Below are 16972 nucleotides of genomic sequence, written 5' to 3' on the forward strand. Positions count from 1 at the left end.
TGGGTCCATGGTGGAATTCTCCACCATCCCTAGTGCTGAAGCTGTCTTTATTTTAATGCTTAATTTTCCATTCTAGTACCATAGTACATGTGACTCCGTCAAGCCAAGGCCGCAAGAAATAATGTTTTAATTTTACAAGATTGCATAGTTCAGTTTACTTAGGATATTAGCAAGTGGTACTAAATGTTGCAGAAAGCATGACAATTGAAAGCAGCCTACTGAAGCATGAAACATCACATATAGCATCTGCTTGGCCTGTAACTGGAATTAGGGTTATATTCAATATACAGAGGCTTTTATTTTTAATGAATGAATTCAAACAACCACTTCTCTTCTGGTACACCATCAAGAAAAAATAATGGTCACATTTATTTTGGTTCCTTCTGTGCCAAACAAAGATTAATATTTAAACATAAAGAAATATTTGCTGTCTTGCATTACTGTGGGGTTTCAGCCATTGACTTTCTAAGCGGAATTTCACAAGACACATGAGGTTTCAATGCAAGGTTTACAAGACACTTTTACCTAGAGGCGAGATAACTGTTGTTCAGGCTACTTTACCAAATGGTTAGGTTATCTTGAAGCCTGAGAAATCTTTGCTCCTCCAAGCTGAATGCAGCCTGCCAGCCATGTGTTACAGCTTGCCAGATGCAACTACCCTGTTTTGCAGTCCCCAAAAGTAGAGATGGCTGAGAAATCTGCAGTGGAATTAAATGAGTTCAGATTTCTATGAATCTGATCTGTGGATTCTGCAGTGGACTAGCTTTTTCCAAGTCACATGGATTCCACGTACTTGTGGACTAGTTTGTTTTTTACTTTCTAGAACGTTATACAAATTTAGTTGCGGAAAAATACATAAAATAAAAAAACTACCAGCTGAAAATGTGTGTTCCCTCATAGGCTAAAGCATGAAGATGCGGGGCGGGGGGGATGTGCACGTTCTGGGAGAGATTTGCAAATTGGACAAATGTGAATTTGCACAATTTTGAGAAACAATTCAGATTCCATCAATAAGCAGATGACGGAATGAAAGGCACCTGCCAATCCATAAAACCCAGACAGAAGAGATTTTATAAAATCCATACATCCGTCCCAGAAAGGCAGCAAGAACTGTAGGTTCATCATCAAGGCCAGCCTTTGATACACCACTATGCGTGGATGACAATCTTAGCGACGGTTCTGCTTGATTTATTACAACCTGGCAAGAAGAACCATTTTTTTTTAACTAGCAATGGATTTGGGACCCAGCAAGCCAAAAGTATTTCATTTGATAGTGTGAAGCACTTCTCCTATCAAGGGGATAGTGCAACAGGGCCAAGAGATCAGGAATGGGGCCTAGAAGCTGGTAGTAGATTCCAGGAAAACATTAGATGTACACATAGCTATGAATCTATGTCAAGTGTAGCAGAGCTTTACCTATTGTTCCACTCACTTATTGAACACTGCAAGGGGGCTATGTAGGAATCTACAAGTCACAGGTGAGCATTTCCAATATGTTTATGGATGCCAGGGATTTCATGAAGCTTTGTAGGCAGGTGTGCCAGGCCAGCAGTCTTTGACTGAGATGGAAATTTTCTGTGAACAAAACCAACGAATGCCAAGCTCTACCCCACCCCTGTGTAATTTACTGCAGGGGTGAAGCTGTTGCAGCATTTCTTGCTAATGCAGGTTTTTGCTATCTCATTGAGGTTCTCTTGTTTCCAGTGGGCCACATCTTTGAGAGGTAATGGTCTGGTATGGCTAAGTCAGTCCTAGGGAAACTATGGGAAAATCCAATAGCAAGTCAGCAAACAGGCAAAAGGTCAACCACAGTTGTATTAGTCCAGCAAGAGGGAAGTTCAAAGCAGGAGAAGTCAGTAGGCAGGCAAAGGTCAAGAGTGCAGCATTACTGTCAGAAAAGAGAAGTCCGAGAGCAGGATCTGAGGCATGGACAAGGTAAGCAGTCCAACACAAATGCAGTCCAAAAAGCAGACTCTAGCAGGAGTCTGAAGGTCAGCAGCACAGAGGATCAGTCACACAGCAAGGTAAAGGCAGCAAAGGTTCAAGGCACTGGTAGCGGTAGAAAGATGATGTTCTAGCAGCTAGTAAGCTCTAACTGAAAAGGTATATAAGTAAAGCCCCAAGTTCCCAACCAAGGTTCAGCTGCAGGTCATAAGCACTTTGCCAGGAGTCTTATTCATGACTAAGACCTTAGTGGGCCTTCACTCCTGAGGAACCCAGTTGCTATGGGTCTTGAGGTGTGCACTTCCACCTCCACATGGCAGTCTGTCTCCATCTTCTGGAGCCAGCACACTCAAAGGCTGGGTGAACGCTCGACCTCCTCTCTCTCTGACACCACAGGTGAGGGACAGTCCTCGGGGGTTCTAGCTGGTTGTTCCTCAGCAGCAACTGCTATATCTTCTCCACTGATGGCAGAGGTGTCTGGGGTCTCGCTAAAGTCAGAGGGGCCCACAGGGTCCATACGCTCTGCCAGGTCAGGCTTTTCATCTGAAGAATCATCCCAGCCTATGTCAGGGTCAGACATGACAGGTAAAGGGTTAATTATTATAACCTGATGTATAAAAACCACAATTTATACAATAAGTGCCTTATCAGTCATTCCCATCTTGTCTTCATGATGCACGGAATATCTGGTGGTGGAGGCTTTGGCCCCTTGATATTACAATGCTCTAGGAACATTAGAGAGGTGGCAGAGAATGCATAATGAATACTGTGGTTTGGGGATTAAATGTTGCTTTTTGAGTTTTTGCAAGGCTCCTGCATGGCAGAGGTAGGCATCATCTTTCAGTAATTTAAGTGATCCTTAAGAGCAGTTGTGCCGATACAGAATCTGACAGCTTATCAAAGCCTTCAGTCAACTGACAGCTTAAGATCCTTTATTCACCATAAGTGTGATGAATGGTTTCTATTTGCTTTGCGTGCTTCTGCATGCCATATGTGATCTTTGTAGCTTGAGGTATCTGGTCTGGCTATGTAAGAACAGAGACACGAGGCTGGCTCTAGGGTTTTACTGCCCAAGGCAAATTGTACATACTGGGAATCGCTTTAGCCACTTCCACACTATAGAGTAAGATATTCTCCTGCCCAAAGTGAATACTTCTTCTTCCCTGTGGCTGTTGCTGCTGAAGCCAATACTAAGGGTCTTGATTGCATGCTACATTTTCACTGCGAGGTTGAAAGGTGGAAGTACCTTTGTGGCTATATTATCTTATCATAACATCTAAACCAGCCTTCCCCAACCTGGTGCCCTCCAGATATTTTGGATGTCAACTCCCAGGATTCTTGACCATTGACTGTGCGGACTGTGGATGATGGGAGCTGTTGTCCAATGCATCTGGAGAGCACCAGGTTGTGAGAGGCTCCTCTAAATAAATAATGCTTCTCACCATGCTCTGGAATAAGGTAATTCAAACTGAGACCGAACGGCTTTCCGTGACCTCATCTAATCTCCAGGGCAGATTAAGAATTAAGATGGCTCATTTATTCCTATGGGAATAACTAGGGATGAGTGAGACTTGCTTTTCAGTTCATTTTGATAAGTATTTACCAACAATTGTAAATTTCTCCATATTCGGGATGGAAAGAAGTTGAGATATATAAACATCAAATGTGGGAGAAACCTTAACTGACAAATTTCTATATCCAGGAAGAGGGCTTTGAGTGCTTAGCTCTTAAGAATCTGCCTCTGAATCCCTGTGTATTCAGCCATGTTTGTGGTGTTGAATTACAGTTGTCTCCATTTTTTTTTTTTTCTGACAGGATCTTCATCTTTCACAGATGTATAGCAGGCAGGCACAACATAGTCCTTTCCATATTGGGAATAGCTCCACCTATTGAATTGGTCAGTACAGATGGGTGAGGATTTCATTTCAGTTTTTTAATATAAATATTTACCAAAATTAGTAAATTTCTTCATATTCTATATGGAAAGATCCTGAGATTTTAAAAATAACCAAATGCAGGAGAAAGCAGAACTGACAGATTCATCCATCCCTAGGAGTAACACAGATGGAAATGCACAATTTGAAGAAGACCAGCAGCCACTATGGGTCATATCCATTTGGTGTTACTCTACTGACAGAGGACACTTTGATCCAGCAGAGGCATCTGTCAGCAGAACAAGGCTTTTTGAAAATTCCCCCCATTCCTGCACCCCTCCATATCTGTCTGGGAGGGTTGGAGGACCCCTCAGAACAGTGTGGGAGGTGGTGCAGGAGCTACAGGGAGGGTAATTATCAAAAATCACCCCCTCCCCATCCCACTGATATAAGCCTCTGCTGGATCAACAAGCATTCCATCAGTGGAGTGACACCAATTGCCTATAATGCTATGTTCTTCTCAAAGTAGAAAAAATACCTGTTGAAACATGATAATCATGCACTAGACGCCTTCCATTCAAGCAGTCCCAACCAACATGGTTGCCAAAATCATGCAGTGTAAAATATATTAGCCAACAGATATTTGTCAGTTTTGAATTTCAGGTGTCAGTTGTCCCATTGCCATAAAATCTCCATTTTATCACTGGCCATTTTGTATATATTTTTGCTCTAAGATATCTAATGGAGATAGTGCATTCCCAGATCATAATATCATGCACACTGGATGTGCTTCCAAGGGGTGCTGATGTGAATGTTACAGTACTTCAAGCACCGTAACAAAGGTTAGTTTGTGCTGAAATTGTAGTAGCAAAAAATGTTACGAGCAGAGCCTAAAAGGAATTCTTATCCAATGCTAAAAGTAGGTTGATATTCTTCAGTGATGTTCCCTCAGTCCTATGGTCAGCTCCTTGTCCTTTCCCAATGCAACCTACCATTTCCTGGAAGTTATTACAGCATCTTCCATCTTCTTACTGGAATAGTGAAATGCCTAATGGCTCCTTTTAATACATGAAATATAACACTGAGTTAAGTTTTTAAAATATATATCAATTTAATCAACCATTGGCAATAATATATTATTGCACAACTATGCTGAAAGTACTGTGTGAGAGACTTTTATGGTGACAGAAGGAAACTTTAAGAATAATAAATAGTCTAGATCACTTGAAAAAGAGAGCAAAAGACTGATAATGGCCGAAACAAATGGAGCTATATAGGCAGACAAGTACTATGGTCTGTCAAAACCAGTGCTCATGATTGGGCATGTCTCATGAATTGTCATCTTATCAAATGTTAAATATTCAAATGATGTAGCTACAGAATAATTGCTCTTCATTGGTCAACAATATTTTCATAGAAATCAATACTGTGCCCTTGAAAAGACCCCAAAGATTGAACGATATTAAAAGATGGTTAAAATGTACAGATAAGAAATGCACACATTTCTTAATTTAATTTACCTCTTGTGTTTGTTAAAAGACACTCTTTGGGTACATTAATAAGGATAGCATTAAGTTAATGAATTATAAGAATTTGGATTCTCTATGTCTAGTTCCCCCTGCATGGATCACTGCCTTGTTGTGGCGAAGGGGCTTGCGTAACTCAGTGAAGCCATAAGCTATGCCGTGCAGGGCCACCCAAGATGGTCAGGTCATGGCAGAGAGTTCTGACAAAATGTGGTCCACTGGAGAAGGAAATGGCAACCCACTCCAGTATTCTTGCCAAGAAAACCCCATGGAACGTATCATAAGGCTAAAAAATATGATGCCAGAAGATGAGCCCCTCAGGTCGGAAGGTGTCCAATATACTACTGGGGAAGAGCAGAGGGTATTTCCAAGTAGCACCAGAAAGAGTGAAGTGGCTGGGCCAAAGCCGAAAGGACACTCAGCTGTGGATGTGTCTGGTGGTGAAAAGAAAGTCCGATGCTATAAAGAACAATATTGTTTAGGAACCTGGAATGTCAGATCAATGAATCAAGGTAAGCTGGAGGTGGTCAAACATGAGATGGCAAGATTGAACATCGACATCTTGGGAATCAGCGAACTAAAATGGACAGGCATGGGCGAATTTAATTCAGGTGACCATCATATCTACTACTGTGGGCAAGAATCCCTTAGAAGAAATGGAGTAGCACTCATAGTCAACAAAAGGGTGGGAAAAGCAGTACTGGGGTACAATCTCAAAAACAATAGAATGATCTCAGTACGAATCCAAGGCAAACCATTCAACATCACAGTAATTCAAGTCTATGCCCCAACCACTGAGGCTGAAAAAGCTGAGGTTGATCAGTTCTATGAAGACCTACAACACCTTTGTCAGGGTGGACACTGAGCCCATAGAATCCCAAAGTAGTTCTGATTCGGAGGAAGAGCACTCGCTCCTGGGAGAGGAGAGCGCCCCTTTTTCCCAGGGCCCGCAGCTGACAGAGATTCCTCCCACCAACATTCCTAGATTAGAAAGCAGTCCAGGGAGTGACCCAGCACCGATAGCAGACTGGTTGGATGCACGGCGCAGACGCAGAGAGCGGCGCCAAATGGAGATCGTGGAAAGGAGGCGTAGCGCCCGGTTGGCACTCAAAGAATGGTTGCGCCCAGAGGAGCCAAGGGAAAAGGGGAGGGATTCTCTCTCCCTAGTCCTTATATTCAGGGGTCTGCCAGTAATTGCCTTTCAAACGGGGACCAACTGTTCCAACTTAGGGCATAGGGATGCTGCTGCTCAGATCTAGTTGCTACCTGTAGAGTTGTTAAGTTGTAAAAGAAGAATAAAGCTTTGAAAAGAATCCCTTTGTCTGCGTCTGGACTTGGCTACTGGATTAGACTGAGAGAGCCCTCCAAGGAGCCCTTGACAGCTTGGTCCCCGTTCCTCTTTTTTTTTTTCTCTCTCCTCTCTCCCTCTTTTCTCCTACTGCCTTATGGAGGGTGCCAGGAACCCAACAGGGGAAGCTCTGGCTCAAGAGAACCAGATGCTCCATGATCAGATGGCTCAACTGACGGCTGCCATGCAGAATCTACAGGCAACGTTTCAACCCCCCCACCTCCAATTTTCCCACACCGCAAGTGCCCGGTGGTGTTGCCAGAGAAGTTTTCTGGTGAGAAAGAACTTTTTCAGATTTTCAGGGCCCAATCAGAGCTGTACATGCGCCTTCGACCTGAGGATTTCCAGACGGAACAGGTTAGTGTGGGTTTTGTCATTAGCCTGCTGTTGGGCATGGCAGCTAAATGGGCTTTGGGACTTCTTCTCGCTAATGACCCCCTGCTCGGGGACTATCAAATTTTCATGACAGCCATGTCACATTTTTTCGGTGACCCCCTGCGCACGCAGACGGCTTCTCAGGAGATTTGCCGCCTCCGGCAGGGTAAGGACTCAGTTTCCAGCTACGCGACTTCCTTTTGCTTGCTGATGCAGGATTTACAGTGGAATGATGCCGTGCTACTGGCTCAGGTTTTGGAGGGTTTGAACGACGAGATTTTGGATGAGTTGGCGTGCACGCCCAGCCCGCCTACTTTGGAAGAGCTCATCCACACCTGCCTAGGGGTGCATGAAAGTCACTTACCTGGTCTCGCAGCTTGCTTTGCGGTGGGGGGGAGGTGCTTTGCTGCTCCCCCCGAAGTTCAGGCTGGGGTGGGAGGCTTTCCTCCTCGCCCGGCCGAAATTCAGGCCGGGGGGGGAGGCTTCCCGCCTCGCCCGGCTGAAATTCAGGCCGGGGAGAAGCACCCCGTCTCCCCGGCCGCGAACTTCAAAAGAAAAAAACAACAACGCCCCTGTGATAGGCTACGTAACGATTAACGTAGCCTATCACGGCTAGATCTGCAAAGTCAGCCATGATAGGCTACGTTAATCATCACGTAGCCTATCACGGGTGACTTTGAAAAAAAAAAAGCGTGTAAGCAAATGGCGGCCCCCATAGGGAGCCACCATTTGCGTTCCTTATTTGGTCCCTGTAGTCTACGTAAAGATTTACGTAGACTACAGCGAAAATAAGGGCAACACTATAAATCTTTACGTAGACTACCTGTGCCCAAATAAGGAACGCAAATGGCAGCGCCATGGGGGCCGCCATTTGCGTACGCACTTTTTTTCCCCCCCAAAGTCAGCCGTGATGGGCTACGTAAAGATTTACGTAGCCTATCATGGCTGACTTTGAAAATCTAGCCATGATAGGCTACGTAAATAATTACGTAACCTATCACTTTTTTTTTTTTTAACTTTACGGGGAAATGGCGGTGGCGGCAGCTGGTCGGAAGACCGGCCGCTGCCCCCGCCACCGCTGAAACGCCGCCGGGACCTGCCGCTGAGAGGGACATTCGACAGAGGTGAGTCCCATCCCGGGGGGGGGGGTGGCGGGGAGTTTTCCCACCAATTTCGGGGGGCCGAATGCGTTGGCATTCGGCCTCCTGGAGATTCGTGGAGAAATTCTCCTCCATCCCTAGTAAGAAGCAGAGACATCACCTTGCCGACAAAGGTGTGTCTCATCAAAGCTATCGTTTTCCCAGTAGTAATGTATGGCTGTGAGAGCTGGACTATAAGGAAGGCTGAGCGCCGAAGAATTGATGCTTTCGAACTGTGGTGCTGGAGAAGACTCTTTCGAGTCCCCTGGACTGCAAGGAGGTCAAATCAGTCCATCCTAAAGGAAATCAACCCTGAGTGCTCATTGAAAGGACAGATACTGAAGCTGAAGCTCAAATATTTTGGCCACCTAATGCGAAGAGAAAACTCTCTGGAAAAGACCCTGATGCTGGGAAAGACTGAAGGCAAAAGGAGAAGGGGATGGCAGAGGATGAGATGGCTAGATTGTATCACTGATGCAATGAATATGGACTTGAGCATGCTCCGGGAGAGAGCGCAGGACAGGAAGGCCTGGCGTGCTATGGTCCATGAGGTCACAAAGAGTCAGACACCACCAAAGGACTGAACAACAACAACAACAACATGTCTATTTCAAAAGAGAAATTGAATTTATATAAATATAAATTTATGAATTTATATAAATTTATAAATTGAATAAATATATACATAGCCTATCACAGGCTAGCGTAGGGACGCAAATGGTGTCCCTACGCAGGACACCATTTGTGTCTGCAGCAGCCTGGCAGCAGGTGGAGGCCCTGCCGCGGATTGGCCCGGCTGATGGCTCCATGGACTGGCCGCAGAGCTGGCCAGGCAGGATTCCAGGGGGAGGAATGGATTGCCTCCCCCCACCTGCGGACCCCAGTGGAGCTAGGTAAGTGGGGTTTCGTACACCCCTAACATGCAAAACAATGTTCCTAATTCCTCTGAGCTGTTTTAATCTTTTGCCACCAAAATTGAAATCCTAGTGAATGAGAAATTCAGTGTAAATGGGCATTTGGAGGAATTTTATTCTTTAACAAAATTGGCAGCAGAGCAGTGGATTTGGTCATGAGTTTCATAGAGCAATGAGAAAGAGCGAGAGGAAGAAAGGATGGACGAATGTTGGGCTGTGGTTATAGAAGTATGGGATTTGACTATGGATAGGTAAGGATGTTTGAGAATTTTGTTTCAGTTTGCTAATCACTTGAAATCACCCCATTTATAATCCTGAACAGGAACATATTTTCTCCTAAAACGTTCACAAATTCCTGACCTTGTGTTGGTATTCACAAAATGTGCAACTTTTAAACCATCCACACTTCAGTCTATGGGGAAAATTTGTGCAAACTGGGTGGGGGGGATTGTGCAACTTTCAGGTTTGATATCTGTTTGTTTTTCATAAAACAAACAGTGATTGCAAACACAAGCACAAATTGAGGAGAGATGAGCAGCGAGCTCATGTCTGGAGAATCTTCACGATTCTGAATATTGCTTGTTCACCCATCCCTAGGGATGGGTTAGAATTTCATTTCAGCTTGTTTTTTTTTAAATACAAATTTACCAAAATCCACAACATTGTCCAAATTCAAGACAAAAAGATTTAAAAAAAAAAAATCAGGTGAGGGAGAAACCAAAACTGACAGATTCGTCTATCCAGTCCCAGGGTTTAGCTGTTAAAAGTCTGGGTTTGAATCATTGTGTATTCAGCCATGTTAATGCTGCGTTAGGATAGCCAACTCTTTTTTTCTGGCAGGCTCCTCATCATTAACAATTATATGACAGTTAATGGACCTACATCATGATTGTCTCCAAGCTGTCGAATTTGGCCAGTTCATATGGGTGAGAATTTTGTTCCAGTTAATTTTTGATTAAAAAAAAAACAAAACAGTTTTACTAAAATTCTCAATGTACTCATATTTGGGAGAGAGAAAGCATGAGATTTTAAAAAAATCAAATGCATAAAAAAGTGAAATTGAGAGATTTGACCATCCTTCAATTTGACTAGGAAAAAGTCTTAGATAGGAATAGGTGACACACACTTCAGTCCAATTTGGAAAACCAGCTATTAAAAGAAACTAACTCCATGGGGAATTGCACATGACCAATTACATAATCTAGTTAGTCTTGTATTTCTTTAAAAAGTTTATTTTTCTAAAATTGTACCCTCAGGAAGCCATGATGTACGAAGGCGCTAAAAGTTGCTTTTCAAGAACTAAGAAGTATTGGCTCTAATTAACCCAAAGTTTCAATCATCCAGGTAAAAATTTACCATACTATAAGTTTGTTTTTGGATGCAGATAAAACAAAGCCAAATTCTTGAAAATGATATATACAATTAAGGCACAATACTAGAGGCCCTTCCTGTGGATGGAAGGGCTCCTTCTGTCAATGGAAGGATTTTTATCCATCAGAGTTTTCTGATAGCTGAAGGGGGGAGGGAGGCAATCTTCACTGATTCCCACCTCACCTGCTATCCCTGTGTCCCCCACAAAAATCTTTCCTGGGGGGTTGGGGGACCCACCAGAATAGGGGGAATAGTGGGGAGAGATTGTGCTGGGGTTGCAGAAGGAGGGGTATTTCTCAAAAATTTCCTCCCACCTTTCCACTAGTGGGAGCATTTTGAGTGGCATTCCACTGGGGAACACACCTACCAATGGAATGAAGCTCTGGATCCAGCCCCATGAACTGTAGAACATTTCAGACTAAGGAATATTCACATTGATTGCTGATATTCTGCAATTCCGTTCTTGTTTACTTTACCAATATGGCACTGGAAAAGACTATGGGGCTTTGCACATACCTTTGGTATTTTCATTTGCATGCAGAGGGATTGCCAACTCTCCCTGCAGTTTCTTGTGCCACATGATCTATACTCCTTCAGGATCAGTTTTGGGAGTGGGGGAGAACATGAGGGAGTGTAGTAGAAAGAGGAGGTCTAAAAAGCTTTGGGGTATACACAGAACACCACTTGTGGTTCTTTGGTTCTCAGCCTATGTCTCTAAACACCTATGGCTTTGCAGCTGTGTTCTAAAATCCCTGTGATTGCAATAGTAGCTTAGCACCCATAACAGTGCAACCTATAACATTAATAAGGAGAATGGAGTTCTTCAAAAATTGCATATCCTTATATTAAAAGTCACAGGACATAAGAAAGGTTTCCTGACACAGTGAAGTCTAAACCATATGCCATCAGGCTGCAAAGACTGAAAGCATATTCTTAATTTCAATCCCTAGAAGAAGCAAGGTTGAAAATAGGCAGTGAAAGGAAGGTGGCCTTTCAAGAGACTGCAATTGACTCCAGTTAGGATTTATGGGACATCGTATGTCTGCAAAGCGATGTTTCTCTTGGACAATGGAAGCTGAGCAGAACAGTCATTAGTTTGAACACCCTGTGGCTTCATAAAACAATACAGACTCCTGCCAATAACTGGCAGCAAACATAAAGACTCAATCAGAAACAGAGCTGATAGCCTGATACTTTTCCTTTTTCCATAATTGCCGGAAGGCACATCTTGTAGGCTGCATGATAACACAGAGGAAAGCAGATGGCAAAACCATTTGCAGCCTGAGCAGAAACAAAGAAAACCATGAACTGAGGCTAATGGTCTTTCCCCAATCACACATGAATCCATCCAAGTTATTATATAGTGATTAGCTGATTAACTGATTTCAAGCCCGTTCTCCTTCCCCAAATGAATTTTCAGTGTCTCCTGCCTTCCCTTAAAAAGCCCACCTCATTTCTTCTGCCAGTTGCCACATAATAGTGGAGGTGAGAACTGATAATTCAGCCTCTTCTTTAGATAGTCCCCATTTCCCTGGCACTGCTAGTAGGCAACTCCTAGAGGGGCTGCCTCATAGAATTATTTTCAAACAAATGTATTTGAAAGAGATAGCAGTATCACTACCACCAGAAGCATTCTTTGCAATGACATGCTGTTCTGAAAAACTCAAAGGTCCATGCTGTAGTTTTTTCAAGGCCCTTTTCTCTGTGCTGGTCATATGACACAAAGATGGGCTCACTTGTGCCCATTCAGTATATGTCACTGGATTCCTCAGCACTTGACTGGTGGCTGAATGTGCAAACTGACACTATCAAAAGCACTATGACTCATGTGATGCGAGATGATATGAACATTTTCATCTGAGAGGTCTAATTCCTACATGTAAGTCAGCTCTTGATACTGCAGATCATGTGATGTACACAAATCTGTGAATCAGTTCCCAGTAAGAGTGTGGGCAACATATATCCAGTGGTCCAGTCATTCTCACACTGTTGTTATTGTTTTATTAAAGAAGCCAAACAATTACCATAATTCAGAAACTAAGTTATAAATGACAAAGCTTCATATGTATTAGGGCTAGATTCACCAAGTTTTAGAGTTCAACCCAGTTTCAAGGGGTGTCTTTGCATTCCCCAAAACTGGGGCATGGCTTTGGGGGTGGGTGGAGAACTGAATCACTTTGAACTCCTGGGGGGAGGGTTGGGGGGGATACTTCAACCCTGTAGCCAGCCAACCATGTTAGGTGGGTCAGCTACATTTCTAGGTGGGGCATAGTGCCAGTCAATCCCCCCCCCCCAATCACTGGTGGAGAAAAGGAGAGCTCCAGGCCAGCTGAAGGGAAAGGCAATGGCCTTCCCCCTGCAGAGAGCATGTTAACATAAATAATGGGCTATGTAAAGGTCAAGTTAATAGAAAAAATAGTATGAGCACCAGGAATTAAATTATTTTTTGTTTCATTAAAAAAAGTATGTTAAGGATACACTGAACAAGGGAATACCAAAAGGTGTTAAACAAAATAGTTTATGCTGTATAACTAAGAAGTTAAAAGCTAGTGCAGACTAGAGCTTGTTTTCTCAAAACTTCAATTTTAATCTTGTCTCATGGCAATACCAATCCCCCCCCCCGCCAATCTTTAGAAACAGAGTAAGAACACATTACAATGTAACCATAGTTGAGCATTTGAGACAGTGGTGCTGAAAATTAGGGATGGACGAAAGTCACTTACCTGGTCCCACAGCTTGCTTCGCGGTGGGGGGGAGGTGCTCCGTTCCTCCCCGCTGAAATTCTGCCCAGGGGGGAGGCGCCCCATCCCTCCGGCCAAAATTTTGGCCAGGGGGGAGGCGCCCCGTCCCTCTGGCTGAAATTCTGCCTGGGGGGGAGGCGCCCCATCCCTCTGGCCGCGAATCCTCCTGGCCGGCTGGGACGCAAATGGCGGCGGCCGTAGCCACCGCCGTTTGCATCCATGCAGTCAGCCGTGATAGGCTACGTAAATCCTTACGTAGCCTATCACGGCTGACTTTGGGGGGGGGGAAAGCAAGTACGCAAATGGCGGCGCCCATGGGCGCCACCATTTGCGTTCCTTATTTGGCCATGTGTAGTCTACGTAAACATTTACGTATACTATGGCGAAAATAAGGGCAACCCTATTTTTTTGCCCCCAAAGTCAGCCGTGATAGGCTACGTAAGGATTTCCGTAGCCTTTCACGGTGTTTTTTGAAAATCTAGCCATGATAGGCTATGTAAATCTTTATGTAGCCTATCACATTTGCTTGTGTGTGCTTTTTTTTTTACTGGGAAAAGGCGGCTGTGGCAGCCGGTCGGAAGACCGGCCGCCGCCACTGGGAGCTGCCGGGAGCCGCCAGTGCCAGGGACATTCAGCAAAGGTAAATCCCATTCCGGGTGGGTGGCGGACCGTTTCTCCACCAATTTTGGGGGGCCGAATGCGTTGGCATTCGGCCTCCTGGAGATTCGTGGAGAAATTCTCCGACATCCCTACAAATATGTTCAATAATCAACAATATTGCTTGTTGAAATCAATGAGATTAAGTCCTTAACTTTCTAAACTATTAACTGTATAATAGACTTCCTTTCATAAACCTATAAAAATGTTTGACAAACGTGCAAGAAAGGTTTCTGAATGGTAGGTTCACAATACACTTTTTCAGAGAGAGAAAATTGCATACCGCATAAAAATCACTCATGCTTCAGATCAGTTGCAGCTTTTGGTTTTTCCTAGAATTAAAGCAATGTAAAAATTGATCAAAATTAAACTAACTTATAGCTTTGAGACCTGATGTGTAAATTTTCCTTCCTGTTGGACAATCAAGGGACAACCATTTGCTATATAAAACAGTAACTAAGCGATTGGGAGCTAAACTAATTGTGGAAAGACATTTTTTTTTACTAGTTGTGGGTCGATTCCCCTTCCCCCCAAGCCCTGAAAAGGCCTCATGCTGAGCTGCACACATTAGGGAACTCAGAAATCAGGCCTCAGTTTCAGCCGAGGTGACCAGCCAGCCAGCTAACAGCAGCATTAGGGATGTCAGAGAATTCCACCATGGACTCCAGTGAGGCCAGATTCTTTAGAATCTGCCCCCCTCGGAGTCCGTGGCGGAACAGCCACCCCCCCTCCACCCTGCGGAATCCCCCCGGGACGGACCTACCTGGTGGCAGATGTGGTGGTGGCTCCGGCGGCGGATGAAGTGGCGGTGGTGGCTCCGGCCACTGCCAGACAGCTGCAGCCACAAATGGTGGCCGTCGTAGCGGCCGCCATTTGCGTCCCTACGCTTGCCCATGATAGGCTATGTATATATTTACGTAGCCTATCACGGCTAAAGCGGGGACGCAAATGGCATAGGGGACGCCATTTGCGTCCCTGCTTTAGCCGTGATAGGCTACGTAAATATATACATAGCCTATCACGGGCTAGCGTAGGGACGCAAATGGTGTCCCTACGCAGGACACCATTTGCATCTGCAGCAGCCTGGCAGTGGGTGGAGGCCCTGCTGCGGATTGGCCCGGCTGATGGCTCCGTGGACTGGCCGCAGAGCCGGCCAGGCAGGATTCCAGGGGGAGGAACGGATCGCCTCCCCCCACCTGCGGACCCCAGTGGAGCTAGGTAAGTGGGGTTTCGTACACCCCTAACATGCAAAACAATGTTCCTAATTCCTCTGAGCTGTTTTAATCTTTTGCCACCAAGTACTCAAGAAGAAGAAGAAAAATAGCCACTATATTTGTGAGTATAGTGAGTACTTTAAAAGAGTAAAGGGTAACCTAAGGTAGATATTTTTTCCTATCTCTTAAATGATCTCTACATTTCTCCCTTTAGCAATAAACACCCAGTCCTGCTCTACTCATCATAACAACCAGAATAAAAAACCTTTTACTTCTTACAGCTGACAAACAAACAGGCTTCCTTATTGCTGGCTGAGCAGAGAACACAACTGAAACTGAATTTTGAAACTGAAAAGCAGAGCAACGGGGTGGAGTCTAAACCACCACGCCCACAATAAGCTCTAATATTTTACTTTTCAAGGGTTATGTTACAACACTGGCTGCAGTTTTTCTTTTCTTTTGCAGAATTACTTAAGAAATTACAGGGTGATTGTCATCATGAAAAATCCACGCTTGGTCAGGAAAATTCTTGAGTGAGCAGATGGAGGGGGGCTTTTCCAGATGAGGCTTTTGTTGTGCATTTGCCTTGTCATATTCCTTGATTTTTTCTTAATTGCTCCTGTTCTTAAGGCAAGCCATAATCCTTTAAATGGAAGCTGTCATTGTTTGCCATGATACAAATTAAAAAAGACAATTTCCAAAAAAAATCCTAGGGGAGGCAAAGCATAGGTCGGGGGGGGGGCAGCGCCCCCATTTGCCACCCCTGGCTACAGGGCTAGGGTGCTTGCAGAAGTAGCAGCAGCTTCCTCCCCCCTCCTTCCTTTTACCTTTTAAAAGCCACCACTTGTGGGAGTGGAGGAGGGGGCATCTGCATTTAAAACCAAAGCTGCAATGGTTGGAACAAGAGCTCTGAGCACTGCCATATTTTCCTACCCCTAGCATATGATTCCAGAAGTAAAAGGGAAAAGAAAGGGGCAGGGGGAACCCATAGCCAACACTGTCACTATGGTAAGCATTCCCTGAAATGGGATGTACTAGTGTGGGCCCTCTGACCCCGTCCCACAAATGATCAAAATACTCCCCACGTTCACCACCCATGAATGGGTTGATGAATTGGGGGGGGGGGCATTTTTTCTAAGCCCTAACTACAGTACACTTTGGTTTTGAAAAAGCAAGACAGTGCCCTAAATGTCAGGGGTAGCAGAGACATCAGGTCATACACTGAGGTGCATATATGGCTATATATGGCAACATTTCCCAAGGGAATGCAGCTCCTTTATTCTATCCTGCCTTTTCCTCCAAGGAACCCAAGGTAGTGTATGTGATCCTCCTCCATTTTATCCTCACAACAACCCTGTGGGGAAGGTTAGGCTGAGAGTCAGTGACTGGCTCAAGTCACCCAGTGAGCTTCATAGCTCAGCGGGGATTTGAACTTGGGTCACCCAAGTCCTAGTTTAACACTCTAAACACTACACTACACTGGCTTCTTTGGACAATTGTCAATCACCGTGTAATCTTCCCACCAGTCAGTCATATGAGACACTTATTTGTAGTGCGCTAAAACAATGTGCTTAAAAATGTTTACAGTTTGGTTATTTAAATATTTATCAATCAAACATACTGATTTGTGCTTTTAATAAGACAAATATTACTTCAGCATTGTGTGTGTGTGTGTATACACACACACACACACACCCTTTCTCCAATGGAAAACACATTGGAATCAAAATACAAAAGAACCATCATTTAAACACACACACACACACACACACACACACCCTGTAGTTACTGTTTGAATGACCTCTTGCAGAGAAACTCAAGGGTCATTCATATGGAAACTTTCAAGGAAAACTGATGTCACCAGAAATC

This window comes from Heloderma suspectum, chromosome 1 (assembly GCF_057233095.1).
Source record: "Heloderma suspectum isolate Gila_16-S chromosome 1, 16-S_ref, whole genome shotgun sequence".
In the NCBI taxonomy this organism is placed as follows: Eukaryota; Metazoa; Chordata; class Lepidosauria; order Squamata; family Helodermatidae; genus Heloderma; species Heloderma suspectum.